At 45.3% G+C, this 18459-nt stretch overlaps 1 protein-coding gene across 1 annotated transcript in view; it reads right to left on the bottom strand.

Annotated features, from left to right (window-relative positions):
- CMKLR1 (chemerin chemokine-like receptor 1) overlaps positions 1–17882 on the bottom strand; it is a 62895-nt gene extending 45013 nt beyond the window's left edge. The window contains exon 1 of the mRNA XM_030218269.1: positions 17801–17882. The gene's annotated coding sequence lies outside the window, so the exon portion shown is untranslated. The remainder of the gene's footprint in view (positions 1–17800) is intronic.
- Between the last annotated feature and the right edge of the window lie 577 nt (positions 17883–18459).

Genomic DNA, 18459 nt, shown 5'->3' with positions numbered 1-18459 from the left:
ATTCAATCATGCGAGGGATAAACATAAAGGAATCCTGTTCAGAAGGAATGGATCCTCAGAAGTTTAGCGGAGATTGGGTGGCAGAGCCGGTGGTGGGAGGCGGGGCTAGTGGTTGGGAGGTGGGGCTGGTGGTTGGGAGGCGGGGCTAGTGCTGGACAGACTTCTACGGTCTGTGCCCTGCAAATGGCAGAAACAAATCAAGGTCAGGTATACACAAAAAGTAGCACATATGAGTTTATCTTGTTGGGCAGACTGGATGGACCGTGTAGGTCTTTTTCTGCCATCATCTAGTATGTTACTATGAATGCAAATAAGCCCATTCAATTCCCCTGGGCTTGTTCGCATTCAGCACAGGCTAATCGTTAGCGCCGCTTCATGAAAGGAGTCCTAAGGGATTCTTTTACTAAGCTGTACTAAAAAGTGGTTGGCACTATTCCCAGCACGGGTCTTTCCCGTGTGCTGAGGCCAGCTGTAAGCACTTACCGAACCTATTTTGTAAGCGATAAGGGCTTGCGCACTAACCACGTGCTAATTGGTTAACACATGACGATGGAGCTACACTAACCAATTAGCGCAGTACACGCCCACTCTCTGCCCCCGGACATGCCCCCAGCACAAAAAAATAAAATCTATTTTTTAGATCGTGAGAAGCGCAGGCCAATCTCAAAACTAGGCCTGAGCGAGCCCCACAGTAGTGGTTTTTAGGCTGCGGTAAGCACATGTTAGTGCTTACCGCAGCTTTGCAAAAGGGCCCCTAAGGGACCTATTTACAAAGGCACACTAGCATTTTTAACGCATGCTAACCAGGGGCGTAGCTATGTGGGGCCACGGGGGCCTGGGCCCCACCGACCCTTTTGACCCCCCTTCCCGCTGCTGCTAACCCTCCCCCACCGCCGCCATCGGGTACCTGTGCTGGCGGGGGTCCCCAACCCCTGCCAGCCGAAGTCCTCTTCAGCCGTCTCCGGGCCGGCGCGTTGCTGCAGCTGATGTGGAAGCCTAGGATGCAGTTTCTGTGTGAGTCGTCCTGACGTCCTGCACATTCAACGCGCTACAAAAATCTCAAAAATTACTGTTGCGCAGGAAATGGTGCATGCTGGGGGTGGGAACTACCGCTGTGCTCCTGTGGTAGCCTGGCAGTAGTTCTGGATTGGTGCGTGGCAGCGGGCTTGCTGCACACCAACCCTTTAGTTAAAGGGTCCCTAGGTGTCGCTGTACGTAGCAAAATCCATGGACCTCATCATTTTTTATTCACTCTTATTATCTCTGTTTTTCTACACGTTACCTATATGTTTACTATTTTACTATTGCACTGTTTTTTTTTAATATTCTTTATTAATTTTCATAATTTACAAGATAAAACTTATAAATGGAAATGTAGCAAAATTAGTTACAGAGATTGCATTATTATCAACAAATAGAAAATAATATTATCAGCCATAATCTCTAAATAAATAAAGTAAATAATTAGTAATACAATTTGCTTCCTTAGACCACCATCCAATTGGGGGGAGGAGAAAGAAAAATGAGGAGAATAAAGTATAATATCAATTTAAAGTAAACGGCCTGACTCATTAAACCCCCAGCCTTTACATTCTTTCTCTTAATTACTCAACACACACTATTTAGACAGCTTTTTACTTTCTATAAACAATTTAAGCTGATCTGGTTCAAAAAATATATATTTGTTTCCCAGATATTTAATGCAACACTTGCATGGATAAGCTAACAAAAATGTAGCCCTCATTGCTTTAACCTCTTCTCTGTAAGCAAGGAAAACTTTTCTGCATTTTGTGTAGATCTAATCACATCCGGAAAAATCGAGATTTTTTTGACCACAAAATGTTTTATGTGAATTTTTGAAGTACAATCTTAGTAAACCATTTAAGTCCTGTTCAAAGACAAATGACACTAAAAGCGTCCCTCGAGTGGACACCTCTGACACAGATTCTTCCAACAAAGCTGAAATATCTTGAAGATTTAGTTCAGGAGCTTGGTTATTTTCTGTTGGATTCACCTTAGATTGTTTAGAAATAGGCAAGTAGTAAATTTTATTAATCGGTGGAATAGCAGACTGAGGATATGCCAAAACTTCAATCAAATATTTTTTCAAGAAATCTATCGGCGATATTCCAAAAGAAACAGGAAAATTTTAAATCCGCAAGTTTAACCGTCTATTATAATTTTCTATCTGTTCCAGCTTTAAGGAAACCTTATTTTTGTCCTTTATCAACGTTTCCGTTACTGTTTTCAGAGATGAGATATCCAGTGGCGTTCCGAGGGGCGCTGACACCCAGGGCGGATCGCTGATGCGCACGTCCCCCCCCCCCTGGGTGCAGCGCCCCACCCCGTGCAGCGCGACCCCCCCCAGCAAAGGGACACCCCCCACCCTGGGGCAGAGGGAGCATGGAAACCAACGACGCTGACCGACGCGCGGCATCCCCCCAGCGGCGTGGACCCGGGGCGGACCCCCCCACTGTCCCCCCCACCATCCCCCCCCCCTTGGTACGCCACTGGAGATATCAGATTTCTGGGTTAACGATTCGGTTTTAACATTTTCAAGCGCCAAAGTTAATGAGTCTATTTTATTTACCAGTAAAGTCATATCTTGAGAAGTTTTTGTAACTGCAACCGCTAATTGTTGAATGGCTGACCAAATAGATTGTAGAGTCACCGCTTGGGGAGCGTCAGGCTCCATAGTTGTAACCTCTGATTCCTGGGGAAGTGTACCACCGTCTGAGGCCCTCTGGACACCGACTTCCGGTTCCATCGAGTCCTCCACACTCACCCGAAGAATTGCAGGACAAAGCGGCGGGTTAAGGTCCGGTGGGGCTAGAGATGTTTCAATCCCTAATGGAGATGTCACTCCTCCGACAGATCCATAAGCGGGATCCCTCTCACCAGCTTCCACTGGGGTACTCGAGACGAACCGCAGGAGCGTTTGCTGACCGGGGGTAAGTGTTCGGGCCGACGTTAGTAGACCCTTTACCGCCCCCTTTCTCTTAGTATGCGGCATATTAGAAGGATAATTTCAGTAACGCAAAAGAGTTTCAGCTCAGGCCAGTGGCGTACCAAGGGGGGGTGGGAGTGGTCCGCCACGGGTGCAAGCCGCTGGGGGGGTGCCGCGCGCCTGTCGGCTCTTCGTTTTCATGCTCCCTTTGCCCTGGAACAGGTTATTTCCTGTTCTGGGGCAGAGGGAGCATGAAAACGAAGAGCCGGCAGGCGCGTGGCATCCCCCCCCCCAGCAGAGTGCACCCGGGGGGGGGGGGTTCTTTCGCCGGGGGATCGGGGTTCTTTCACCGGGGGGGGTGTCGCGCTGTTCTGGGGGGGGGGCACTGCTCCCGGGGGGCAGGGCGCATCGGCGCCACCGTGGAGCCTCAAGCACGAGCTGCCATCTTGGCTCCTCCCACTATTGCACTGTTTAAATGTATTTTACTTAACTGTAGTTTGCCCTACGGTCTTGTGTAAGCCACATTGAGCCTACTACTAGTGGGAAAATGTGGGGTGTAAATGTGTTAAAATAAATAAATAAAAGGCTCACTAAAGCAATTTCATGCGGATAGCGTGTTACACACTTACCTTTCATATGGCTAACTCACCACAACAGAAGTATGGCAGCAGTAGGGGCTTATTGGTGAAGAAAGCATGCAGAGTATATCTCATGGAATAATATCCAACTCTTCTATGTGTCTGTATGCATGTATTTCTGTGTACGTTTTGTGACTGTGCGTATGTGTTTGTTCATCTATTTATATTTTTCTGTGTGCTTGTGTGTATGCTTTTCTCTGAATTTTTCTAATTTTTTTTCTATTCAATTAACACTGAAATGTATTGGACCTGTTCTCCTTACACGATGCGCATATTGTACTTCCCAGTAACAAGCCAAAACTCATGGATTATTGAAAATGAATAAACAGAAAAGTAGAGGGTCCAGGACAGGGCCAAGGGATGTATCAAGAGAAATAACTAGACCTGTATTAAAGGCTTTATGAATATATAAATCTCATGAAAGACCCAATATGGCCATGCTTCATCACCTTGCCTGCATCAGGGTCATAAACATTTTACTATATACAATCACCATAAAGAATGACCACTCAGTTACACTGGGGGGTAGCATAGTAGATTAAGCCACCAAAGGCCGTCACTTCATTCATAATTGGCTATTGTGCTGAAAGTCTATGGTGTGCTCTTTTCGTTAACAACAGCACAAAGCAGGGGTAGGTCCAGAGAAGGAGCAGACTCAAGGTTTTCCACAAATAGGTTTATCGATCATTAACCGACTTGGCCAAGTTTCAGCACTTATGCCTTCATCGGAGGTTAAAGATCCTTCCTTACACAAAAGCAAGTGGGCCCAATAAAATACATCCAGTATAGCCTGCATAACCGAACACAGTGATTTTATTTGATCTACTTGCTTTTGTATGTAAAAGAATCTTTGAGCCCTGACAAAGGCATAAGTGCCAAAACTTGACGAAGTCGGGTCAATGATCAATAAATCTACTCAAGGAAAACCTTGAGTCTGCTCCTTCTATGGACTACCTCTGCTTTGTTTGTGTTGAGTCTGCAGAGTGTTTCGCTTCTTTTTGGTTGCACTGTGCTCTTTTCATTGCTACACATATGAATTGGCGATTGCTCTTTATGGTGATTTTATATATTACAATTTTTATGACCACTGATGCAGCTAAGGTGCCAAAATATGTTTTGTTTGTAAGATTCTTGATATACTGCCTTTCTGTGGTTTACGTATTACCATGTTGGGTCTTTTATGCTATGTGTATGTTAACAAAGTCGTTAATACAGTTCTATTTATTAGTTAATTTTGTTATTTATTTCCGCTTGGTACATTCCTAGATCCTGTCCTGACCCTTTGCTCTTCCCATTCATCTTGGTAGCCTGCAAAGTTTATACCCATCATCTCTCCTTTCCTTGATAAGTAAATAAGCAACGTAATCTCCCAGGATGGTCTTCTTAGGACAAAGGGAGAGGAATTTTATAAGCAGATGCCTAACTCGCAGGGCAAGTATGCACATAGGTTCTAATTTCAAAAGGACAGTATGCATGCTTTCCCTTTGAAATACTCCACAGAAAGAACATATCTACTATAATAAAACTCACCCTCAACGTTCTGAAGACAACGTTCTGAAGTCACTCAGTCACTCACTGAAGGGTTCATGGATTCATGGTGGTGAAGCTAGAACACTGACCATGTCTCTCTGCCCCGCCCTCGCATGACGGACCAATCAGAAAAAACACCCTCAACATTCTGAAACACAAAGGACCATCACAACACCGTTCCCAGGCAACACTAGGCAACGTAAGACGGACCAATCAGAGGAAACTACGTGACAATAAGGGAGGAGCATTCCCCAGCAGCACGGAGAGCACAGAACCACCGCTGGAACGAGAGAAGAATATTCCTGCTGTGGGTATGTGCAAAAATAGACCGGGGGAGGGGGGGGGGGAGAAATTTTTAAATGCCTAATGCCAGTACTGAAGAGTGCCAGATGGCCTATAGCACAGACTATATTTGGGATCGCTTGACATGGAGTCAGAGGAACCGGAAAACAACGTGCCCGTCACCATCTGGGACGTGGGCGAACAGGACAAGCTGCGGCCCAGCTGGAAGGATTACCCGCAACCCAGCCAGCAGCAAACAGCGACCAAGGAAGGGGGAGGAGTACTCCTTCCCTGCCTAGGAATCGCTGGAGACTGGCTGCCAAACTAACGAAACAACTGCACACCGACACACCACCTCCATCATTCGAAAGGCATCCACTCTTTCTTCAACAGAAATGCAAACTAATAATACAAAACAAACAAAGAATACATGGTTTCTCAGGCGGCTGCAGGTAACTCCCCACCCCCTTCCTCTTCCCCTTTTGTCGAAGCGGCCAAGGACGTGCCCAACCATCCCCAGCCTCAGGCAAGCTGTCTCCCACCTCGGGGATTCCCCGAGCACCCGGAAAAAGACGGCGCTGATTCCTGCAGCGCATAAATGTTCCAGCATTCCCCTGCAGCCGGCCTGAAATGGACCAAACATACCGGATCACCCCCCGACGGCCCGAGACCGTGCTCTTCTCCCTTCCGCCAACTTAAAACAACCATCCCCATCCTCAGGCAAGCTGTCACCCACCTCCAGGATGCCCAGAACCCCAGCCCAATGGAAAAAGATGGTGCTGCTTCCAACAGCACATTTCTCTTCCAGCATTCCCCTACAGCAGCCCTGAAACGGCCAAAAAATACCGACAGACAAAGAACGTGCTCCTCAACCTTCCGCCCATCTAAAACAACACTGCTGCCTCAGCACAACACAAAAAAAAAAAAACCATGGAAAAAAACAACAACACTCAACAAAGGCTGACCCCCCTACATTTCACCAACAGAAAGACCCCCTCCACAAACCTCCTTGACAGACAAAACTACACACACACAATACAACAGAAACACACCCTCAAAGCCACACACCAATCCAACCCACTTTGCCAGCACAGCACAGCACATCCCCAACCCCCAAGCAAAAAACAAAACAAACCAAAAAAAGACACACATCGACAAGCTGCACACACACCGCACCCTCACACACTCACACACACACACATACAAAAATAACTCTGTGACACATACACACACACAAAAAAAACCCCACATGCTAGCGCCCGTTTCATTGGTTTCGGAAACGGGCCTTTTTTACTAGTCTAATATAATAATTTGCTCCTCCAATATTCCAATGTGTCTCACTGGGATCGTAACCACCTGCTGACATCACTCCTCCAACGTTCCAATGTGTGTCACTGGGATTGTAACCACCTGCTGACGTCACTCCTCCAACGTTCTCCGTCTCCCCTCCCTCCCAGTTCCATGGGACCCTGGAACTGGGAGGGACGGATGGAGGGACAGAGGGAGGGGGGACCCTTGGAATGGGAGGGAGGGAGAGGAACACTGGAACTCGGAGGGGGGAGGGAGGGAGGGAGGGGGGCCTGGAACTCGGAGGGAGGTGGAGGGGTCAGGGGAGAGATAATGCACATGGATGGATGGAGGGGGCAGGGCACAGAGGATGTTGCCTGCATAATGGATGAATTCAGGGGACAGAGCATAATGCAGGGGAGGGAGGGGACCCTGAAACTCAGAGGGAGGCAGGGAGGGGACGACCCTGGAACTCGGAGGCAGGGAGGGAGGGAGGAGACGACCCTGGAACTCGGAGGGAGGGAGGGGGACAACAACCCTAGAACTCGGAGGGAGGGAGTGAGGGAAGGGGGGGACTACCCTGGAACTCAGAGGGTGGGAGGGAGGGGGACCCTAGAACTTGGAGGGAGGGGGGGGGGGGCCCTGGCACACACTCTCATTCTCACACATAAGCTCTCTCTCTCACAGACACACTCGCACCCAGTCTCACTCTCTCTCTGTCACACACACGCGCACATTCACTCTCTCTCTCTAGGTTTCTATGGAACTTTGGAAGGCTAAGTGCTTTGAAAATATGCCTCACAGTCACTCTCACACACACTCTCTCAAACGTACACACTCCGAGGAAAACCTTGCTAGCGCCCGTTTCATTTGTGTCAGAAACGGGCCTTTTTTACTAGTACATATATAAAAAACAGCTAGGCAGAATGGGACTTGATATACCACCTTTCTGTGGTTACAGTCAAAGCATTTTACATATTATATACAGGTACTTATTTGTACCTGGGGCAATGGAGGGTTAAGTGACTTGCCCAGAGTCACAAGGAGCAGCAGTGGGAATTGAACTCAGCTCACCAGAGGTCTGCTGCCCTAACCACTAGGTTAGTGGTACCCAGACTTGATCCTGGAAGCACCCCAGCCAGTTGGGATATCCACAATGAATATTCATGAAAGATATTTGCATGCATTGCCTTCGCTGCATGCAAATCTCTCTCCTGAATATTTTCATTGTAGATATCCTGAAATCCTGACTAGCTGGGGTGCCTCCAGGATCAAGTTCGGGAACCACTGCACTAGGCTACTCCCCCACTCCAAATATCCCAGCTTATTTTACATGTATATCTGCATATTTTATAAAGCATGCTCATGTACTTTTTATTCCACCACAACCCTGCTCCCAGGAACACATCTGCTCAGATCAGGTAGCTTTAGGAGTATAATGGCAGTGACGATACCCAATCCAGGAGGGAGACTTTTTGGCCGGTCCTGATTTTAAACATATCCCAAAGCAGTGTGGGACTTGTAGTCCATGATTCTATCCATTGAAATCAGTGCTGCAGGTCCCATAATGCACCAGGATGAGGTTGGCAGAAATCCAGGCCTGGTCAAAAAGTCTCCCTCCTGGAACGGGTAACTTGGCAGCTCTTTAGGCTGTATGTGTCTACTTTTCCCAACATGTAATCAAGGCAAGTTTAAAAGAAGCCCTTTCTGCACACACATTTCCGTTTTAGGTGTATAAAGGACCTTTAAAAATACCACCATGCAGATGCAGCAGTACAGTGCAGTTCTTGACTTATCCAGATGCTGAAGAAACTGAACCCATGCCCGCCAAAGAGATTTACAGGCAGGGGCGTAGCCAGACAACAGATTATGGGTGGGCCTAGGCAAGAAGTGGGTGGGCACCAAATGTTCTCCCCCCCCCCCCCCCCCCACCACCAAAAAAATATCTAAGCTGGCAGGAAAACGCTTCTTTCCACCTTGGCAGTCTGCAAAGGAAGGCATGCGTTGAAAACTGAGCATGCGCAGGTTCCGGTATCATTGAGAGTAGCGTTTTTGTTACCATTAGGCAGAAGTCTTCAGCTGGCGGAGCTTGGGATCTCCACCAGCTACCGCTAAACTTGTGCTACTGTTGGGTGGGCCTAAGCCCTAAGTAGGCGGGCCCTGGCCCACCCAGGCCCACCTGTGGCTATGCCACTGTTTACAGGTACTTCACAATGCCATTTTACATGTGAAAAGGCTGACAGACCTCAGCAGCATAAGCTACCCAAAAGAAAGGAAAGTAGCCAGCCACTTGTATGCTGATGATAATACAAGCACTGGCGTAGGAAGGGGGGGGCGGTGGGGCGGTCCGCCCCGGGTGCATGCCGCTGGGGGGGGGGGGGGGGGTGTCGGCTTTGCTGCTTCCCTGCTCTCTCTGCCCTGGAACAGGTTACTTCCTGTTCCGGGGCAGAGAGAGCAGGGAACCAGCGGAGCCGATGCAGCTCCCAGCGACATGCACTCGGGGCGGTTCGGCACTTCTGCCCCGCTTTCGAAGTAAGTACGCGCTCCAGAAGGGGGGGTGCATTCCAGAGGGGGTGGTGCGTTCCGGAAGGGGGAGGGTGCGCTCCGGAGGGGGGAGGGTGCGTCGTGCTGCACCCAGGGGGGGGGGGGTGCGCATCGGCGACCCGCCCCGGGTGTCAGCTGCCCTCGCTACGCCACAGATTACAAGCCAGGAAAATGGAAACCAATGCAAAATAAAAGGCTGTGATGTTAAGAATGTGGTAAAGGTAAATCAAGAGAAGGGCAAATCTGCTGTACTGAGTGGAGGAGTGGACTAGTGGTTAGAGCACTGGTCTTGCAACTCAGAGGTGGCCAGTTCAGATCCCACTGCTGCCCCTTGTGATCTTGGGCAAGTCACTTAACCCTGAGGTGCAAACTTAGAACGTGAGCCCTCCTGGGACAGAGAAATATCCAGTGTACTACTACTACTACTACCACTTGACATTTCTAAAGCGCTACCAGGGTTACGCAGCGCTGTACAATTTAACATAGAATGACAGTCCCTGCTCAAGGAGCTTACAATCTAAAAGACAGGTGTACAATCTAAAAACAAGTATAGAGTATAGAGTCCGTCTGATAGGGAATACTATAATTCACAAAAGGTTAGGTGCCGAAAGCAGCATTGAAGAGGTGAGTGCCTGAATGTAACTCACCTTGAGCTACTTCTGAAAAGGTGTGAGCAAAATCCAAATAAAATTGAGCTCAGTTCAGCCATTTCATCTGACAAACTTTCTAGAAACTTCTCAGGGTAGTATTACAGAACGCGAGAGATAAAATGACTATGATAATAAGATCGTACTTTAAGAAAAAAAGATTCCTCTTTTTTGTGCTGTTAAGTTGCAATCTTTCTGGATGTGGCTCGTACCACTCAGAAACATAAGGAAGCCTTTATGCAGCTGAAACGTGACTTTGCACTGGGTGCAAGCTTCTTTTTGGAGTTTCCCTGCAAGAGTTTAATTACATTTTCTGATAGTTGCTATGTTTTCTTTGATCCTTCCCAATTGGAAAGATTATTGAATGGGAAGTTAGATAATTGTTTTATTTTATTTTTTTTTCTCAGTTAGGTGGGAGAATTGTTACACATAGATTTATAGTTAGGGTCTAAAGCAATATAGATACTACTACTACTACTATTTAACATTTCTAAAGCGCTACCAGGGTTATGCGGCGCTGTACAATCTAACAAGGAAGGACAGTCCCTGCTCAAAGGAGCTTACAATCTAAAGGACAAAAAAGTGCAGTCAATCAAATTGGGGGCAGTCTAGATTTCCTGTATAGAGGTACAATGGTTAGGTGCCGAAAGCGACATTGAAGAGGTGGGCTTTGAGCAAGGATTTGAAGATGGGCAGGGAGGGGGCTTGGCGTATGGGCTCAGGGAGTTTATTCCAAGCATAGGGTGAGGCGAGGCAGAAAGGGCGGAGCCTGGAGTTGGCGGTGGAGGAGAAGGGTACTGAAAGGAGGGATTTGTCTTGAGAGCAGAGGTTGCGGGTAGGAACGTAAGGGGAGATGAGGGTAGTGAGGTAGGGAGGGGCTGCAGATTGAGTGCATTTGTAGGTTAGTAGGAGAAGCTGTTTTGTGATGGAAGTGATTGCCCTCGGATTATTGCTGGTTTTTTCTCTTCTCTCTTCCCATTGATGTGCACTTGGGTATTTTTTTCCTTTGCTGTAATGTCATTTGTATGTAAGTTAATTACAAAAATAAATAAAGTAGGGGGGGAAAGGTGTGATGTTAGTGGTTATGAAAATGAGCTTGAACTCAATAGCATGACATTGCACCTTTAGGGAACGGAAAAAGCATTGCGAAACCTGCCGTAGCATCAGTCCCATTTACTGGTGTTCTTTTCACACTTTTGTCCCCAGCACACAGCAAAAGCACTGGGCTGGAAGGGTCTGAGCTTGGTAGAGCTCAGGTACTCAGCACGGCCAGTCTTAAGGGCCCTGTAACAAAGCAACGGTAAGCCCAACGCAGGCTTACCGCTCACTACAAGGGAAGTACTGCTGGGCTACCGCCCCACCCCCAGCGCACGCCATTTCCAGAACTAGAAAAATATTTTTATTTGTTTAGCACCAGTGTGTACCCAGCAGCAGTAATTGGGCAGTGCGCAGGAGCCTTTACTGCCACCTGAAATGGGCATACGACAAGTGCTTCACTTAGAGAGTACACTGGAGTCGTCGTCGTCGCGCAACTGTAAGACTTTAACACTGGCTGAACGAATAGAAGTTCTTAAAAAATTAGAAAACAAAACAAAGTCAAGCATCTATTGCTAAAGAATATGGTGTCAATCCCAGTCAAATTTCACGTGTCCTGAAGCAGAAAGACCAGCTTCTGGAAGACTGGCAAAACAATATCTTGTTTATCTTCTTGGGCAGACTAGATGGACCATGCAGGTCTTTTTCTGCCGTCATCTACTATGTTACCATGCTACTTAGGAGTAGAAATCCAAGAGAGGCGTATGTGTTAGGCGGTGAGAGTCTGCTAGGTACGGATGGGGAGAGGGATCTTGGGGTCATAGTATCTGAGGATCTGAAGGCGATGAAACAGTGTGACAAGGCGGTGGCCGTAGCTAGAAGATTGCTAGGCTGTATAGAGAGAGGTGTGACCAGCAGAAGAAAAGAGGTGTTGATGCCCCTGTACAAATCATTGGTGAGGCCCCATCTGGAGTATTGTGTTCAGTTTTGGAGGCCGTATCTTGCTAAGGATGTAAAAAGAATTGAAGCGGTGCAAAGAAAAGCTACGAGGATGGTATGGGATTTGCGTTACAAGACGTATGAGGAGAGACTTGCGGACCTGAACATGTATACCCTGGAGGAAAGAAGAAACAGGGGTGATATGATACAGACGTTCAAATATTTGAAAGGTATTAATCCGCAAACAAACCTTTTCCGGAGATGGGAAGGCGGTAGAACGAGAGGGCATGAAATGAGATTGAAGGTGGGCAGACTCAAGAAAAATGTCAGGAAGTATTTTTTCACGGAGAGGGTGGTGGATGCTTGGAATGCCCTCCCGCGGGAGGAGGTGGAGATGAAAACGGTTACGGAATTCAAACATGCGTGGGATAAACATAAAGGAATCCTATGCAGAAGGAAGGGATCCTCAGGAGCTTAGCCTAGAATGGGTGGCAGAGCTGGTGGTTGGGAGGTGGGGCTAGTGCTGGGCAGACTTATACGGTCTGTGCTAGGAAGCGTACAAAGTTGACGGGGGCATGTCGGAGGCATGGCGAAGGTGGAACTGGGGCGTGGTTATCGGCCGAGGAGAGATGGGCGCCTTTCGCCGATAATGGACAAAAAGTATGCGTTTGTAGCTAGAATTTAGGGCACTTTTCCTGGACCCTGTTTTTTCACGAATAAGGCCCCAAAAAGTGCCCTAAATGACCAGATTACCACCAGAGGGAATCAGGGATGACCTCCCCTGACTCCCCCAGTGGTCACTAACCCCCTCCCACCACAAAAAAATTATGTTTCACAACTTTTTATTTTCACCCTCAAATGTCATACCCACCTCCCTGGCAGCAGTATGCAGGTCCCTGGAGCAGTTGTTAGGGGGTGCAGTGGACTTCAGGCAGGTGGGACCAGGCCCATCCCCCCCCCCTACCTGTTACAATTGTGCTGCTTAATGCTTATTAGTCGTCCAACCCCCAAACCCACTGTACCCATATGTAGGTGCCCCCCTTCACCCCTTAGGGCTATAGTAATGGTGTAGACTTGTGGGTGGTGGGTTTTGAGGGGAATTTGGGGGGCTCAACACACAAGGGAAGGGTGCTATGCACCTGGGAGCTCTTTTACCTTTTTTTTTGTTTTTGTAAAAGTGCCCCCTAGGGTGCCCGGTTGGTGTCCTGGCATGTGAGGGGGACCAGTGCACTACGACTCCTGGCCCCTCCCACGAACAAATGCCTTGGATTTATTCATTTTTGAGCTGGGTGCTTTCATTTTCCATTATCGCTGAAAAACAAAAACGCCCAGCTCACAAATTGGCGAATAAAACATGGACGTCTATTTTTTTTCAAAAATACGGTTCGGTCCGCCCCTTCACGGACCCGTTCTCGGAGATAAACGCCCATGGAGATAGACGTTTTAGTTCAATTATGCCCCTCTATGTTTACTATATTTGCCGCACGCCCATTTCTTTTTTAAAAATCCCTGCCTTTTACCTGCTGTGGTAAAATGGGACCTTGGCATGCGTCAAAAACATGCGCTGACGCCAGCACAGGCCCCCCTTTTGCCACAGCGTCATAAAAGGACCCCTCAGTTACTACCTGGATGAAGGGCCACAGAAAAGATAAATCACCTGTTTCCATAAAGGTCACCAAAAATTGAACACGCACAATTGAATAGAATAACAAGCCAGTAATTGTGGCTCCGTTCACTAGGCAAATCTCTCCTAATTGCACCCTTCTCCTCCATCGCTAACTCCAGACTCCGATCCTTTTATCTTGCCGCACCTTATGCCTGGAATAGGCTTCCTGAGCCGTTACGTCTACCTCCATCCCTGGCCGCCTTCAAATCTGGGCTAAAGGTCTACCTGTTTGATGCTGCTTTTGACTCCTAACTTGTCACTTGCTTGTAACCTTTATCTTGTCTTCCTCTCTTCAATAGTGTGATACTTTGTACCATACTTTGTAAGCCGCACTGAACCCACTCTATGTAATTATGTCATCCCTGTGATACATTGTTTCCATACCTGTTTTATCTCCGTGATACTTTGTACCATACTTTGTAAGCCGCACTGAACCTGCTATCGAGCGAGAAAGAGCGAGGTATAAATGCCACAAATAAATAAAAAATTAAAACACGCAGTTCAGTTAAAGGGACCCTAACAGGACACTCAACATCTAGAGATATGAAAACAAGGAGATAAGAAAGACAAATAGTTTCAATCTGGGGGGGGGGCGGGGGGAAGAGTAAACATTTCAGCAATGGTTTCAAGTTTCAAGTTTATTGAAGTCTTTCTATCCCGCCCAACAGAATAAACCATCTGGGAGGCATACAATCTAAAAAGAAGAAAGGAAGAACTGATATACAATACTAATATGAAAGAAATGGAACTAGTGAAGAACTATAATATAAACAGTAAAGAAGGGAAGTATGGGAAAAAAACACAATATGGTAGGGAAGTCTGGGGAGGCACCTTTTGAACTGGGTGTGGATCCATCCTCGTGACTTTGGTGTTCATTACTACTACTACTACTTATCATTTCTAAAGCGCTACTAGACGTACGCAGCGCTGTACACTTGAACATGAAGAGACAGTCCCTGCTCAACAGAGCTTACAATCTAATCAGAACAGACAAACAGAACAAATAAGGGATAAGGACAAAGAGTAGCAAGATTCCGTGCAGAATCCTAAAGAGTAGCAAGATTCCGGAATCCCGTAGTAGCAAGATTCTGTGCAGAATCCCAAAGAGTAGCAAGATTCCGGAATCCCAAGACTACTACTACTACTACTAGTTATCATTTCTATAGTGCTACTAGACGTACGCAGCGCTGTACACTTGAACATGAAGAGACAGTCCCTGCTCGACTGAGCTTACAATCTAATTAGGACAGAGAAACAGGGCAAATAAGGGATAAGGACAAAGAGTAGCAAGATTCCGGAATCCCATAGTAGCAAGATTCTGTGCAGAATCCCAAAGAGTAGCAAGATTCCTGAATCCCAAGACTACTACTACTAGTTATCATTTCTAAAGCGCTACTAGACATACGCAGCGCTGTACACTTGAACATGAAGAGACAGTCCCTGCTCGACAGAGCTTACAATCTAATTAGGACAGACAAACAGGACAAACAAGAGATAAGGGAATATTAAAGTGAGGATGATAAAATAAGGTTTCTGAACAAGTGAATAAGGGTTAGGAGTTAAAAGCAGCATCAAAAAGGTGGGCTTTTAGCTTAGATTTGAAGACTGCCAGAGATGGCGCTTGACGGACCGGCTCAGGAAGTCTATTCCAGGCATATGATGTGCAGATAAGTACTCATACACAGCGGGTTAACCACATGATTTTTCAGCTCTCAGAAGAGAATGTTACCTTATTAAGAGATACATCATTTGACTATTCATATCAAAGTGTTGGTTCAATATTTGGTTACAGTTTTAGCCTGTAAAGTATGAGATATGCATATTTAACATAAGCATCTTTATTCAGTATTAATATTTTTGATGTCAACCTTTGAAGTATACTCTTCTGCTATTAATAGCATTTATATAGTTATCTAATCAAGGTTTCTTGTTGTTGGATGCTCTATAGGGTCAATGCGTTTGATCCCGCACAATTGAGAACGCCAAGAGTGCGATGATGGTTCTCTACTCAGCCAGTTACGTTCATTATATATATATATCACTCCTCTTCTCTTGATTCTCTAATGTCGTTTCTTTACATATACACTTTTCTATTTTGCTATCAAAGAACTTTATAAAAAAAAGGAACATATCACAAATATTTTGGAAAGCATCAGCCTTTTTGAAATTTGTCTGTTGAAGCCTCCTTTGTCATTGGTGGGGAGAGTTATCGTCTCATTATTCTTGTTCTTAATTGATTTTATATATGTATGTGTATGTGTATACATATATTGGATACATTAATTTTATTTGCATGTTTGTTCTTACTACTGAATGAAATATATTTATAGAGTTTTTACATATATGTTAAAGATAATTTATATCTGTCTTTTTTTCTTTTCTTTTGTGTTAATGAGTTCGCAATACATAATATTTTATTTTATGTATGTATCTAGATTGTTTTTTATTAAGTCATATGTATGTTTTTTGGTTCCTATCAAAGAGATATTTTTAGATTATTTAAAATTTATATATTGATCTAGTTGATTTTGTTATTGTTATCATTATGTGTTTGATACAGACCCCTGACGCAGGTGCGGTAGCACCGAAACACGGCCCGTGTCGGGTCTTTCTTCAATCAAAGTTCACTATTAAAGGATTTTTTGATGAAAGAACCGTGTTCCTTTTGTTTTTAAAGGCCCTCTGTGCTGTTTTTTTTTGTCTAATGTTCTGTAACAACATCACTCTGTATTTGTTTCATCACCGGAGGTGGCTAACACCTCACGGTACTTTGTAAGCCACATTGAGCCTGCAAAGAGGTGGGGGAAATGTGGGGTACAAATGGAACAAATAAATAAATTATGACTGATGTGTGAACTGAGCACTTTTCATAGTATAATCATATTTCTAATTTATCATTTGAGTATACTTTTGAGCATATTTTGAAAAATGTTTTGTAAAAGATTCCTATACCTGATGTATATATAATATAACTTATACCCCTTAATTAAATTTACAGTTTCCTAGTTATATATTTTGTGATAGGGAAGGTACAAGTGACTTACTACTACTACTACTACTTAACATTTCTAAAGCGCTACTAGGGTTACGCAGCGCAGAGGAAAACTAGGTATAAGCATCCTGAAAGAGGAACGTCTCAGAGAGCCCTCTACACTAACAAATCCTTCATGTTTGTAAAGGATATCAGAAAAGCTGCAGTATAAAACGAATATTTTTCTGTCTCACACAGGCTACTTTTCTAAAGGACCTGGGGTGCTAGATGCAAACACGTTATCCCTTCCTGGACACAGTGAAGGAGGTTGCTCAGGACTAAGGGTCTGCAAGGAACCACAAAGTTAGCAGCAACAGCTGATCGTAAGGCTGGCATCTTAAATACGCCATTAATTAGTTTAGCTTTTCAATTTTCCTTGTCTAGTTTGTAGTTCCTGAAACATAGCAAAAAGAATATGAAGAAATATGGGATAGAAGATTTTTTTATGATTGTCTGAGACAATAGAAGATCTAGTCAAGAATAAAATGAGACTTGCAGTCAAGTCTGGGGGCGGACGACCTTATTTGGGTCCTGATTTCTTTCGCCTTTTCTCTGTCTAGAGGGCAAGAAAGTCATGATTGAGGGCAAAAGAGAGAAAGACAAAAAACAGTCAGGGCTAGTAACGTTTGTTTTTTAAAAAAAAGCCAAGATCTGGTCTTGAAGAGGAAAGCTGGGCATTGACAGAACTGTACACCATGGTTGCCACACTTTACATCACCGATGGCATTTGATGGTGTCAAAGATTCCTTTTCAAAGTGGCATCTACTTATAGAGTGGAGGAGTAGCCTAATGGGTTGTGGAGTGCCCTGAGGACCCAGGTTTGATTCTCACTATAGCACGTGACCCTAGGCAAGTCACCCAAAACTCCATTGCCCCAGGTAAAAAAAAAAGAAAACAGCTTAGATTGTGAGCCCACCAGAAACAGAAAAAGTACCTTACATAATATGGAAGCTCACTTTGATTGCTAACCATAGAAAGCAGTATATCAAATCCCTTTCCCTCTTAGAGAGCAACATTCCATCCTCTCTTTTAAAGAAGGTGATACTGATGACTGAATTCAAACAAAAGCTCACAGACTTCCGGACAGTTTTTTGTACGCTCAAAAGTTACTACATTTAAATCTTTACAATTAGTGCAGCCAGAAATGTAAATATTATGAACAGTGAACATTATGAAAAAAATGCTCAAGTGAAAAAAAAAAACACCCTGAGAAAATTTACAATCAATATTAATCATAAGGAAAAGTAGAGTTACCTTGCCAAGTCCTTCTCCTCTCAGTGGCAATTTAGATAAAGACTTCTGCTTATTTTCGAGGTTGGCATGTTATGAGCCTGAGACTGACTCGTGTGGTTCCGATCTTCTTAGAAATAATGAACAGCAAATTCGAAGAGGAACTGATGTCAAAAACAGGAAATGAATTCACTCCACTGCAGCATATAGGGCAGTGTTTTTTTGTTTTGCCTCTTCTTGCATTCTCTTATTCCTTCCCTGTCTGTTCCATCTGGAGGATATGGGAAGATTAATTAGCATAAACGGGTTTCAAAAAGATTCGGACGAGTTCCTGGAGGAAAAGTCTATAAGCCACTAATAAAACGGTAGACCTGGCGAAAGCCACTCCTTATCCCTGGGTCTATGCAGCATGGCATCTTGTTACTTTTGAGATCTTGCCAGGCACTTGTGACCAGGATGGGGCTTGATGGATCTTTGGTATGACCTCGTATGTTCTTATTTAGTAAGATTGGTTTGGTGTTATGTTGCTTTACTTTGATTTCAACGCCTCACGTTACTGCAGTTTATAGAGAAAGCGTTCGACCAACCTCATTGTTGGACCGATATTAGCTCTCCATTTAGTGAGAACCGGTGTTGCTGCAGGAACTTTACAACAAGTTTTCATTTGCTGACACGATAGACAC

Source organism: Microcaecilia unicolor, chromosome 11, assembly GCF_901765095.1.
Source record: "Microcaecilia unicolor chromosome 11, aMicUni1.1, whole genome shotgun sequence".
Taxonomy (NCBI): domain Eukaryota; kingdom Metazoa; phylum Chordata; class Amphibia; order Gymnophiona; family Siphonopidae; genus Microcaecilia; species Microcaecilia unicolor.
Note: the sequence above shows the minus strand (reverse complement) of the source record. Positions and strands in the feature narration are given on the sequence as shown.